Raw genomic sequence first — 13,054 nt, 5'->3', positions numbered from 1 at the left:
AATGTTAAATAACGTTTTTAAACAGAGTTAGAGAAAGCCAAACTTGAGGACCTGCAGAGACGAGTGAGGACCATGGAGAGAGAGAATGAGGCCTACAACCGCAAGACCCAGAGACAAATCTACAAACAAGAGTGAGCGCACTTACCATACTGTAACTCACACACTGTATTTGTGTGTGTGTGTCTGTTGTATATCTGATCACATGTTGACTTGGATGAAGGCAGGAGATTGAGAATCTGCTGAAGGAGCAGGAGGAGCTCCGTGAAAAGCTCAGCGCGTGTAAGAGGCGCAAAGAGATGAAGACTGAGGACATCCAGCGTCTTCAGAAGCTGCTCCAGCATAACCATGCTTTGGATGAAGAGCTAGAGAGAGAGAGGCAAAAACAAAAGGACTTGCAGAGAAAGGTCTGACTGTATATCGTGTATGTATTTCATCATTTCATGTTGATTCATATTTTTTACTTTTGACTTTAATGCGGGCAGATTTCAAACCTGGAGTCCGAGATGATGGAAGCGAGAAGAGGAGCTGTCAGTCTCTGTGTTAGGTCAGAGGTACAGAGCACTCAGAAATCTGTGGAAGGAGAGCTGCACAGAGTGAGTCATCAAACTCATTGCTACAGCATAAACAAACAAAACAAAGCCATTCTGTTGTTTACTTTATGTTCATCTCTGTCCAGGCCACCACTAAACTCAATGAGCAGTTAGCAAAAAACAGCCATCTGAAGGAGAAGCTGCAGAGTCTTCTTAATGAGCGTCACCATTTCCAGCAGCAACACAACAAGCTGAACAAGGTTACAACTCTTATCATATCATCACCATGGGCACATTGTTGATTTCTCCTTCAACACTTTATTAGCAGATATATTTGTATCGCAGGAACTGCAGGAACTCCACAAGAAGAACGCAGAAGTTACCAACCAGATCAGCGCTGCTAACGAAGAAAGGTGAGCTCCTGAGACAGCCAGTTGTGTTAAATGGAAGGAAACCTCTGAGATGTTGCAGCTCATATCTGGAACTGGTATACATAAGGGTGGAGGCTCAGTCCAAGCTGACCGTGCTGAGGGAGACAGCGGAGAAGGAACACGCTCACTTTAACGCTGAGATGAAGGAACTGGAGCGGGTTATTGCACAGCAGAGCAGCCTGAAGAACTTCATGAGCGTCAAGGGCAGCGAGAGGAGCGACCACAAAATGGGAACCAGGCAATGTAAGAGGCAGGCGGCCCGCATGATGTTGTAGCTAATGTGTCTAAAGTTTTAGCAGTGCTAACAGTTCCAATAATTGTATCATTCATTTTTCATCAATGCAAAAAGCCACAGCGGAAAAGGACAAAAGTACAAACAACATGTGTTTCTCAGTAGAATTCATGTAGCAGGCAATAATGTTGCACATACAATACAGTTACACATTTGTGTGTCCTTGTGTCATTGTGAATACAGGCACTAAGACTAAAGAGAATAATGAATGATAAACATGAATGATAAACATAACATTGTGATGCTAATGCTAACCCTGCTGATGAAGATGAGACTGGCGCCTCACTGATGTGAATCTGATGTGTTTTGTGTTTCTCAGTGTCAGAGCTGAAGGAGCAGAGGAGGGGGGACTCACAGGACGTGTCTCTGGACGTTCTGGAGGACATGTTTAGGAAACTTCAGACTGTGACAGGAGAGGACAACCTGGACCTGCTGGTGACCAGGTTCATCCAGGGTGAGTCTCATATTCTGCACACAGTTTATGTCAGGATTATAATCCTCTTGCATTTGTACATGAGTACATTCAGACCCCGTTCAGTCTTGTGTAATCAATCAGAACAGCACAAAAATCCAGTTAAAGCTGGATTAGATAGATCCACCTCACAGAGGTGGATTGAGCTGGGTTTGCTAAAATCTGGCTAAGGTCTGAACACGAATGTGGCTAGCGACATCATACTTCTGGGTTCATGGGGACAGTATCTGGGTCACGCCATGTGTAAAACATCCACTGAACTACCAAAGATTGAACTACCAGATTTGATCCCACTCTAGCTAGACCAACTTTCTCCAGTCAGAAGGGGGTCTCATTAAATGGAAACACACTGTATCTCCCTGCTGTATTATGTATTGTATTGTTTCCCCCTGTAGGTGAGGAGGAGAACTTTGCTCTCTTCAATTTGGTGAACGAGCAAAACAAAGAGATTGATGTATTAAAGAATGAAATTAGCCAGGTGAGTTTGATTTGAAGGTCTCACACATTACAATGAACCTGTTGATGAAGATTCTCAGTCATCCGGGTCATTTTTATTCAGTTGGTTAAAGCAAAGCTACTGGACCTGTAGAAATTCTACAAGTCCAGTTGCCTTGCTGCAACCTTCTGAATTACATTGAAGACAGTGGTTTGCTGGGTCATTTATTTATGTATTTGTGCTGTGAATGAGTTTAGATCCAAACAAACATGGAGCAGGCTGAAGCCAAAGGTCGGCAGCAGGAGCAGGATTATGACTCTCGGCTAAGAGACGTCCAGGAGAGATTAAAGGAGGCCGAGTCTCAGGCAGAGGATTATGAAGACCAAGCCACCATCATCAGCAAAGTCCTGGAACAGATTAAAACAGGTTTTTTTCACAACCTTGTGACTTCCAGCTGTTAAATCGAGTCATCAGTTAGAACATTGATACTCGAATACTTGATATTCCTCCCTCTCACAGGAGTAAACAGCACCTTCTCCAGCCTAGAGTGTGACCGCTCACTGATTGATGACATGGTGGGCTCCTCCACAAGCGTCACCGACAACAACATCATGTCCTACCTGGGTTTAGTGGAACAGAAGACAGATGAGCTGCTCACCATCCAAGCGTTCCTCAGATCTAAAGTCTGCTACCGCTGCTTGTGTTTTCTCACTAATATTTGTACATGTTTTCATTTCTGAACCTGAAATACAGTTTGTTTCTATAATATTTATCATTCTTACAGGATGCAGAAAAGGACTCTGATCCAGACGAATTCACTTTGGTTCAAGATCCAGAAGGTGCTGCTGTCAACAGGTCAGACTTTAGATCACTTCATTCTGACAGCTTCATGTTTGTCAGTAAATGATGTAAAAGTTGATGGCTGTGTCTGTGTTGACTCATCAGTGAGTGTGATGCAGAGGAGTCTTCCGATGAGGAATATTGAAGGGGGTGAGTTCAAACAAAGTTCCTCTCCGAAGTTAGTGTGAGATCATGTTCATCATTTGTTTGTGTTTATCTGGAAGTAATTTGTATGTTTTTTTGGTTCCTCCCAACAGACAGCAACAAAAGCCAGTCTGCAGAACAAGGGAAGTCAGAGGACACGTCCACCTGAGGAAGGCCTGGATGGATGTTTCTTATCCATGTCAACATAAGTTTGAGTTCAAATAAACAAAGTAGCCTATGCATGTAACAGAGTTCGAGTATTAAGTACATTAGATCCCAAAAATCTGAGGTGCACTCTAAACTACACTCTAAAATTCCGATGTATCAGAAACTCACTTACATAGAAGGATCTGAAAAGTTTTGAATGCTGTGATTTTGTCACATTTCTTCAATTGTTCTCATGCTGCTCACAAGCCACCAGTACATCCGTGGAACCTCTGGAAACCTCTGGTGACGAGCCATCGAACTCCTGGATAGGAAGACACAGCAGTTCCACCACTGTCAAATACTTGCTAAACATAAGATCCTAATTGAAAACATGATTACAGTGGTATGCAAAAGTTTGGGCACCCCTATCATTTCATGATAATTTGCTCTACCTTCCTAAGAGAAGATCACAGCGACGAGGTTTGTTTCCTCCAGAGATGCAGACATCTGAGTGTTTTCCAGATTGACATCCTTAGAGTAGAGATTTATTATAATAAAATTTAATGTAAAAAATGTAATGTGCAAAAGTGTTGGCACCCTTTTTATCACATTCATTTCAAGACCTGTAGGGGTTTATAAAGCAGGTTGAAGCACAAAACTGCTTTGATTAGCTTGTTAGATCTTCAGTTACAAAGACAGCTGGAATCAATCATGAAAAAGCTGTTTAACATAGGTAACTGCTGCTGTACTTGTCCTAGGTTCTTTCTTAGAGAGTAGACACATGGGGGCCTCTAAACAGCTCTCCGCTGACCTAAAACAAAGATAATTCATTATCATGAATTAGGAGAAGGGTACCAGAAATGATGTGAAAGGTCTGGACTGTCTGTCTCCACTCCCAGAAATGTAGTGCAGGAATGGAAGAGCACAGGAGTAGCCACTGTAAAGGATAATATGTGGTAGGCACAAATAAAGATAAGACTGAACTCCATGAGAAGAACTTATTGCCTACATTTTGGTGGAGCCTGAACCCCCTTAAGAGCAACAGAGGCAAGAAAAATTCCCTTTTAACAGGAAGAAACCTTGAACAGGACCCGGCTCATAAGGAAGAACCTTCCTGCTGACAGTCGGCCGGGTGGAGGAGAAGAAGAGGGAGACAGGACAGAGAGGATGAAGGAGAGAGAGAGAGAGAGAGAGAGGAGCAAACATGCACAGACATCATACACAGAGAACACACATGACAGGTTGTTGATGTGATCAAGCAAGATGAATCAGTGATTATATTACAGTAGATATATCATCAGTTAATAAATAGTAACAGTAGTTTAATGCTACACAGACACCGGTGTGGTCAATAAGCACTGGAATATTCAGGGGCCGGACTGCAGGTCTGAAGTTGCTACCATCCTTCGTGGCCTCACATATCCCAAGATGCTTTGCGCGCTTATTAGGGCCCGAGCACCGAATGGTGCAAGAGCCCTATTGAAACCCTTAGGATTATTATTAGGGCCCGAGCACCGAATGGTGCAAGAGCCCTATTGAAACCCTTAGGATTATTAGGGCCCGAGCACGGAATGGTGCAAGAGCCCTATTGAAACCCTTAGGATTATTTTATTATTTTTTATTTTTTTTTTTTTCCCCTCCGAGATCGCATTTTTGGAGGCCTTAACATGCCCAAAAACTCACCAAACTTGGTAGAAAAATTCATTCGCCTGAAAAATTTTGCAATTTGCTGACTTTTGAAATGCACATATAAAAATGGCTCTATAGCGCCCCCAACGCGTAGCCCCTCTGGCCGGTTTGACACAGAATTATGAAAATTGGCACACATGTATCACCTCAAGACGCACAAAAAAGTCTCTTGGACCCCCCCTCCAAACCCAACAGGAAGTCCACCATTTGAAGGTTTGTGGCCATTTTTGGCGATGTGTGACCCTGCTGCCAAACTTTTCACGCCTCGCATACTTCATCGGATTGAGCTGAAATTCGCCGTGTCCACTCAGGACACCATAGGGAATAGACGCATTCCAAAACTCTTACAAAAGTCTGACGGTGTGGCCGGGGAGTGGCCTCAAAGTTTGACCATTTCTGAGGACACAGAAAGTCTCTATAACTTCTTTGTTTTCTGTCCGATCTGTACGAAATGTCACATGTATGATCAGAGTCTGATGACTGGTCGATTAAATATTTATCATCTATATTTTTATGAGCATTTGTATTTTGTTAAATTCACTTTTTAATTAATATTTGTTTACCATATTATAAAATAGGCTCATTTCATATAGTATCTCTCATGTGTTAATTTCATACGGAGCACTTTGAAGGCCGCTGCCTGACAGCCTGAGAGCAGGGCCTGATTGTCCCGTGTTCCTTAGCAACGGTTGCTAACAACACTTCAGACAGCTGCCGCTGCGGTGTACTGGTGTCCTGCAAAGGTTCGGTGGGTTCCCAAGCGTACAGCTGGTCAGATAAACTTTTATTTATTCTTACACAGCACAACACACACATTTCACACACCTGATATAGTTTAGCTAAGTACGAGCAAGCTAAATATTTGATGTCTTCTGTAACAGCTAGCAAGACATGCTACGTTAGCATTTTGGTTATTTTGATGACCTGTGTATTTAAAATTAGATTTCAATATCTTAAATAGACTAAATAGGAATCGTGACAGAGGACAATGATATTTCCATTAAGACATTCGTTCATGTTTTCTTGTTTAAAGATTTGGCTGCATTTGGTGTAAACATGTCTCGAAGAAGGTCGTCCTCGAGCACAGGTGGCACAGGTGATGTGTGTTTTTTTGTTTTTAAATCTTGTAATTATTATCAGTTGTATTGTTGTTTGGTTGAAATATCTGTAATGTTAAATAACGTTTTTAAACAGAGTTAGAGAAAGCCAAACTTGAGGACCTGCAGAGACGAGTGAGGACCATGGAGAGAGAGAATGAGGCCTACAACCGCAAGACCCAGAGACAAATCTACAAACAAGAGTGAGCGCACTTACCATACTGTAACTCACACACTGTATTTGTGTGTGTGTGTCTGTTGTATATCTGATCACATGTTGACTTGGATGAAGGCAGGAGATTGAGAATCTGCTGAAGGAGCAGGAGGAGCTCCGTGAAAAGCTCAGCGCGTGTAAGAGGCGCAAAGAAATGAAGACTGAGGACATCCAGCGTCTTCAGAAGCTGCTCCAGCATAACCATGCTTTGGATAAAGAGCTAGAGAGAGAGAGGCAAAAACAAAAGGACTTGCAGAGAAAGGTCTGACTGTATATCGTGTATGTATTTCATCATTTCATGTTGATTCATATTTTTTACTTTTGACTTTAATGCGGGCAGATTTCAAACCTGGAGTCCGAGATGATGGAAGCGAGAAGAGGAGCTGTCAGTCTCTGTGTTAGGTCAGAGGTACAGAGCACTCAGAAATCTGTGGAAGGAGAGCTGCACAGAGTGAGTCATCAAACTCATTGCTACAGCATAAACAAACAAAACAAAGCCATTCTGTTGTTTACTTTATGTTCATCTCTGTCCAGGCCACCACTAAACTCAATGAGCAGTTAGCAAAAAACAGCCATCTGAAGGAGAAGCTGCAGAGTCTTCTTAATGAGCGTCACCATTTCCAGCAGCAACACAACAAGCTGAACAAGGTTACAACTCTTATCATATCATCACCATGGGCACATTGTTGATTTCTCCTTCAACACTTTATTAGCAGATATATTTGTATCGCAGGAACTGCAGGAACTCCACAAGAAGAACGCAGAAGTTACCAACCAGATCAGCGCTGCTAACGAAGAAAGGTGAGCTCCTGAGACAGCCAGTTGTGTTAAATGGAAGGAAACCTCTGAGATGTTGCAGCTCATATCTGGAACTGGTATACATAAGGGTGGAGGCTCAGTCCAAGCTGACCGTGCTGAGGGAGACAGCGGAGAAGGAACACGCTCACTTTAACGCTGAGATGAAGGAACTGGAGCGGGTTATTGCACAGCAGAGCAGCCTGAAGAACTTCATGAGCGTCAAGGGCAGCGAGAGGAGCGACCACAAAATGGGAACCAGGCAATGTAAGAGGCAGGCGGCCCGCATGATGTTGTAGCTAATGTGTCTAAAGTTTTAGCAGTGCTAACAGTTCCAATAATTGTATCATTCATTTTTCATCAATGCAAAAAGCCACAGCGGAAAAGGACAAAAGTACAAACAACATGTGTTTCTCAGTAGAATTCATGTAGCAGGCAATAATGTTGCACATACAATACAGTTACACATTTGTGTGTCCTTGTGTCATTGTGAATACAGGCACTAAGACTAAAGAGAATAATGAATGATAAACATGAATGATAAACATAACATTGTGATGCTAATGCTAACCCTGCTGATGAAGATGAGACTGGCGCCTCACTGATGTGAATCTGATGTGTTTTGTGTTTCTCAGTGTCAGAGCTGAAGGAGCAGAGGAGGGGGGACTCACAGGACGTGTCTCTGGACGTTCTGGAGGACATGTTTAGGAAACTTCAGACTGTGACAGGAGAGGACAACCTGGACCTGCTGGTGACCAGGTTCATCCAGGGTGAGTCTCATATTCTGCACACAGTTTATGTCAGGATTATAATCCTCTTGCATTTGTACATGAGTACATTCAGACCCCGTTCAGTCTTGTGTAATCAATCAGAACAGCACAAAAATCCAGTTAAAGCTGGATTAGATAGATCCACCTCACAGAGGTGGATTGAGCTGGGTTTGCTAAAATCTGGCTAAGGTCTGAACACGAATGTGGCTAGCGACATCATACTTCTGGGTTCATGGGGACAGTATCTGGGTCACGCCATGTGTAAAACATCCACTGAACTACCAAAGATTGAACTACCAGATTTGATCCCGCTCTAGCTAGACCAACTTTCTCCAGTCAGAAGGGGGTCTCATTAAATGGAAACACACTGTATCTCCCTGCTGTATTATGTATTGTATTGTTTCCCCCTGTAGGTGAGGAGGAGAACTTTGCTCTCTTCAATTTGGTGAACGAGCAAAACAAAGAGATTGATGTATTAAAGAATGAAATTAGCCAGGTGAGTTTGATTTGAAGGTCTCACACATTACAATGAACCTGTTGATGAAGATTCTCAGTCATCCGGGTCATTTTTATTCAGTTGGTTAAAGCAAAGCTACTGGACCTGTAGAAATTCTACAAGTCCAGTTGCCTTGCTGCAACCTTCTGAATTACATTGAAGACAGTGGTTTGCTGGGTCATTTATTTATGTATTTGTGCTGTGAATGAGTTTAGATCCAAACAAACATGGAGCAGGCTGAAGCCAAAGGTCGGCAGCAGGAGCAGGATTATGACTCTCGGCTAAGAGACGTCCAGGAGAGATTAAAGGAGGCCGAGTCTCAGGCAGAGGATTATGAAGACCAAGCCACCATCATCAGCAAAGTCCTGGAACAGATTAAAACAGGTTTTTTTCACAACCTTGTGACTTCCAGCTGTTAAATCGAGTCATCAGTTAGAACATTGATACTCGAATACTTGATATTCCTCCCTCTCACAGGAGTAAACAGCACCTTCTCCAGCCTAGAGTGTGACCGCTCACTGATTGATGACATGGTGGGCTCCTCCACAAGCGTCACCGACAACAACATCATGTCCTACCTGGGTTTAGTGGAACAGAAGACAGATGAGCTGCTCACCATCCAAGCGTTCCTCAGATCTAAAGTCTGCTACCGCTGCTTGTGTTTTCTCACTAATATTTGTACATGTTTTCATTTCTGAACCTGAAATACAGTTTGTTTCTATAATATTTATCATTCTTACAGGATGCAGAAAAGGACTCTGATCCAGACGAATTCACTTTGGTTCAAGATCCAGAAGGTGCTGCTGTCAACAGGTCAGACTTTAGATCACTTCATTCTGACAGCTTCATGTTTGTCAGTAAATGATGTAAAAGTTGATGGCTGTGTCTGTGTTGACTCATCAGTGAGTGTGATGCAGAGGAGTCTTCCGATGAGGAATATTGAAGGGGGTGAGTTCAAACAAAGTTCCTCTCCGAAGTTAGTGTGAGATCATGTTCATCATTTGTTTGTGTTTATCTGGAAGTAATTTGTATGTTTTTTTGGTTCCTCCCAACAGACAGCAACAAAAGCCAGTCTGCAGAACAAGGGAAGTCAGAGGACACGTCCACCTGAGGAAGGCCTGGATGGATGTTTCTTATCCATGTCAACATAAGTTTGAGTTCAAATAAACAAAGTAGCCTATGCATGTAACAGAGTTCGAGTATTAAGTACATTAGATCCCAAAAATCTGAGGTGCACTCTAAACTACACTCTAAAATTCCGATGTATCAGAAACTCACTTACATAGAAGGATCTGAAAAGTTTTGAATGCTGTGATTTTGTCACATTTCTTCAATTGTTCTCATGCTGCTCACAAGCCACCAGTACATCCGTGGAACCTCTGGAAACCTCTGGTGACGAGCCATCGAACTCCTGGATAGGAAGACACAGCAGTTCCACCACTGTCAAATACTTGCTAAACATAAGATCCTAATTGAAAACATGATTACAGTGGTATGCAAAAGTTTGGGCACCCCTATCATTTCATGATAATTTGCTCTACCTTCCTAAGAGAAGATCACAGCGACGAGGTTTGTTTCCTCCAGAGATGCAGACATCTGAGTGTTTTCCAGATTGACATCCTTAGAGTAGAGATTTATTATAATAAAATTTAATGTAAAAAATGTAATGTGCAAAAGTGTTGGCACCCTTTTTATCACATTCATTTCAAGACCTGTAGGGGTTTATAAAGCAGGTTGAAGCACAAAACTGCTTTGATTAGCTTGTTAGATCTTCAGTTACAAAGACAGCTGGAATCAATCATGAAAAAGCTGTTTAACATAGGTAACTGCTGCTGTACTTGTCCTAGGTTCTTTCTTAGAGAGTAGACACATGGGGGCCTCTAAACAGCTCTCCGCTGACCTAAAACAAAGATAATTCATTATCATGAATTAGGAGAAGGGTACCAGAAATGATGTGAAAGGTCTGGACTGTCTGTCTCCACTCCCAGAAATGTAGTGCAGGAATGGAAGAGCACAGGAGTAGCCACTGTAAAGGATGATATGTGGTAGGCACAAATAAAGATAAGACTGAACTCCATGAGAAGAACTTATTGCCTACATTTTGGTGGAGCCTGAACCCCCTTAAGAGCAACAGAGGCAAGAAAAATTCCCTTTTAACAGGAAGAAACCTTGAACAGGACCCGGCTCATAAGGAAGAACCTTCCTGCTGACAGTCGGCCGGGTGGAGGAGAAGAAGAGGGAGACAGGACAGAGAGGATGAAGGAGAGAGAGAGAGAGAGAGAGAGGAGCAAACATGCACAGACATCATACACAGAGAACACACATGACAGGTTGTTGATGTGATCAAGCAAGATGAATCAGTGATTATATTACAGTAGATATATCATCAGTTAATAAATAGTAACAGTAGTTTAATGCTACACAGACACCGGTGTGGTCAATAAGCACTGGAATATTCAGGGGCCGGACTGCAGGTCTGAAGTTGCTACCATCCTTCGTGGCCTCACATATCCCAAGATGCTTTGCGCGCTTATTAGGGCCCGAGCACCGAATGGTGCAAGAGCCCTATTGAAACCCTTAGGATTATTATTAGGGCCCGAGCACCGAATGGTGCAAGAGCCCTATTGAAACCCTTAGGATTATTAGGGCCCGAGCACGGAATGGTGCAAGAGCCCTATTGAAACCCTTAGGATTATTTTTTATTTTTTTTTTTTTTTTTTTTCCCCTCCGAGATCGCATTTTTGGAGGCCTTAACATGCCCAAAAACTCACCAAACTTGGTAGAAAAATTCATTCGCCTGAAAAATTTTGAAATTTGCTGACTTTTGAAATGCACATATAAAAATGGCTCTATAGCGCCCCCAACGCGTAGCCCCTCTGGCCGGTTTGACACAGGAATTATGAAAATTGGCACACATGTATCACCTCAAGACGCACAAAAAAGTCTCTTGGACCCCCCCTCCAAACCCAACAGGAAGTCCACCATTTGAAGGTTTGTGGCCATTTTTGGCGATGTGTGACCCTGCTGCCAAACTTTTCACGCCTCGCATACTTCATCGGATTGAGCTGAAATTCGCCGTGTCCACTCAGGACACCATAGGGAATAGACGCATTCCAAAACTCTTACAAAAGTCTGACGGTGTGGCCGGGGCGTGGCCTCAAAGTTTGACCATTTCTGAGGACACAGAAAGTCTCTATAACTTCTTTGTTTTCTGTCCGATCTGTACGAAATGTCACATGTATGATCAGAGTCTGATGACTGGTCGATTAAATATTTATCATCTATATTTTTATGAGCATTTGTATTTTGTTAAATTCACTTTTTAATTAATATTTGTTTACCATATTATAAAATAGGCTCATTTCATATAGTATCTCTCATGTGTTAATTTCATACGGAGCACTTTGAAGGCCGCTGCCTGACAGCCTGAGAGCAGGGCCTGATTGTCCCGTGTTCCTTAGCAACGGTTGCTAACAACACTTCAGACAGCTGCCGCTGCGGTGTACTGGTGTCCTGCAAAGGTTCGGTGGGTTCCCAAGCGTACAGCTGGTCAGATAAACTTTTATTTATTCTTACACAGCACAACACACACATTTCACACACCTGATATAGTTTAGCTAAGTACGAGCAAGCTAAATATTTGATGTCTTCTGTAACAGCTAGCAAGACATGCTACGTTAGCATTTTGGTTATTTTGATGACCTGTGTATTTAAAATTAGATTTCAATATCTTAAATAGACTAAATAGGAATCGTGACAGAGGACAATGATATTTCCATTAAGACATTCGTTCATGTTTTCTTGTTTAAAGATTTGGCTGCATTTGGTGTAAACATGTCTCGAAGAAGGTCGTCCTCGAGCACAGGTGGCACAGGTGATGTGTGTTTTTTTGTTTTTAAATCTTGTAATTATTATCAGTTGTATTGTTGTTTGGTTGAAATATCTGTAATGTTAAATAACGTTTTTAAACAGAGTTAGAGAAAGCCAAACTTGAGGACCTGCAGAGACGAGTGAGGACCATGGAGAGAGAGAATGAGGCCTACAACCGCAAGACCCAGAGACAAATCTACAAACAAGAGTGAGCGCACTTACCATACTGTAACTCACACACTGTATTTGTGTGTGTGTGTCTGTTGTATATCTGATCACATGTTGACTTGGATGAAGGCAGGAGATTGAGAATCTGCTGAAGGAGCAGGAGGAGCTCCGTGAAAAGCTCAGCGCGTGTAAGAGGCGCAAAGAGATGAAGACTGAGGACATCCAGCGTCTTCAGAAGCTGCTCCAGCATAACCATGCTTTGGATGAAGAGCTAGAGAGAGAGAGGCAAAAACAAAAGGACTTGCAGAGAAAGGTCTGACTGTATATCGTGTATGTATTTCATCATTTCATGTTGATTCATATTTTTTACTTTTGACTTTAATGCGGGCAGATTTCAAACCTGGAGTCCGAGATGATGGAAGCGAGAAGAGGAGCTGTCAGTCTCTGTGTTAGGTCAGAGGTACAGAGCACTCAGAAATCTGTGGAAGGAGAGCTGCACAGAGTGAGTCATCAAACTCATTGCTACAGCATAAACAAACAAAACAAAGCCATTCTGTTGTTTACTTTATGTTCATCTCTGTCCAGGCCACCACTAAACTCAATGAGCAGTTAGCAAAAAACAGCCATCTGAAGGAGAAGCTGCAGAGTCTTCTTAATGAGCGT

General features: G+C 42.5%; 2 long non-coding RNA genes across 2 annotated transcripts; both read left to right on the top strand.

Annotated features, from left to right (window-relative positions):
* The first annotated feature begins 880 nt into the window (after positions 1-880).
* Positions 881-1,623, top strand: LOC114440425 (uncharacterized). Its single transcript, XR_003671137.1, has 3 exons — positions 881-943; positions 1,029-1,204; positions 1,573-1,623. It is a non-coding gene; the product is annotated as an uncharacterized LOC114440425 (long non-coding RNA).
* A 5,407-nt stretch (positions 1,624-7,030) lies between these two features.
* Positions 7,031-7,773, top strand: LOC114440426 (uncharacterized). The gene is made up of 3 exons (XR_003671138.1): positions 7,031-7,093; positions 7,179-7,354; positions 7,723-7,773. It is a non-coding gene; the product is annotated as an uncharacterized LOC114440426 (long non-coding RNA).
* Positions 7,774-13,054: the final 5,281 nt, after the last annotated feature.

This window comes from Parambassis ranga, chromosome 8 (assembly GCF_900634625.1).
Source record: "Parambassis ranga chromosome 8, fParRan2.1, whole genome shotgun sequence".
Lineage (NCBI taxonomy): Eukaryota > Metazoa > Chordata > Actinopteri > Ambassidae > Parambassis > Parambassis ranga.
This window is presented reverse-complemented; position numbering and strand designations above follow the sequence as displayed.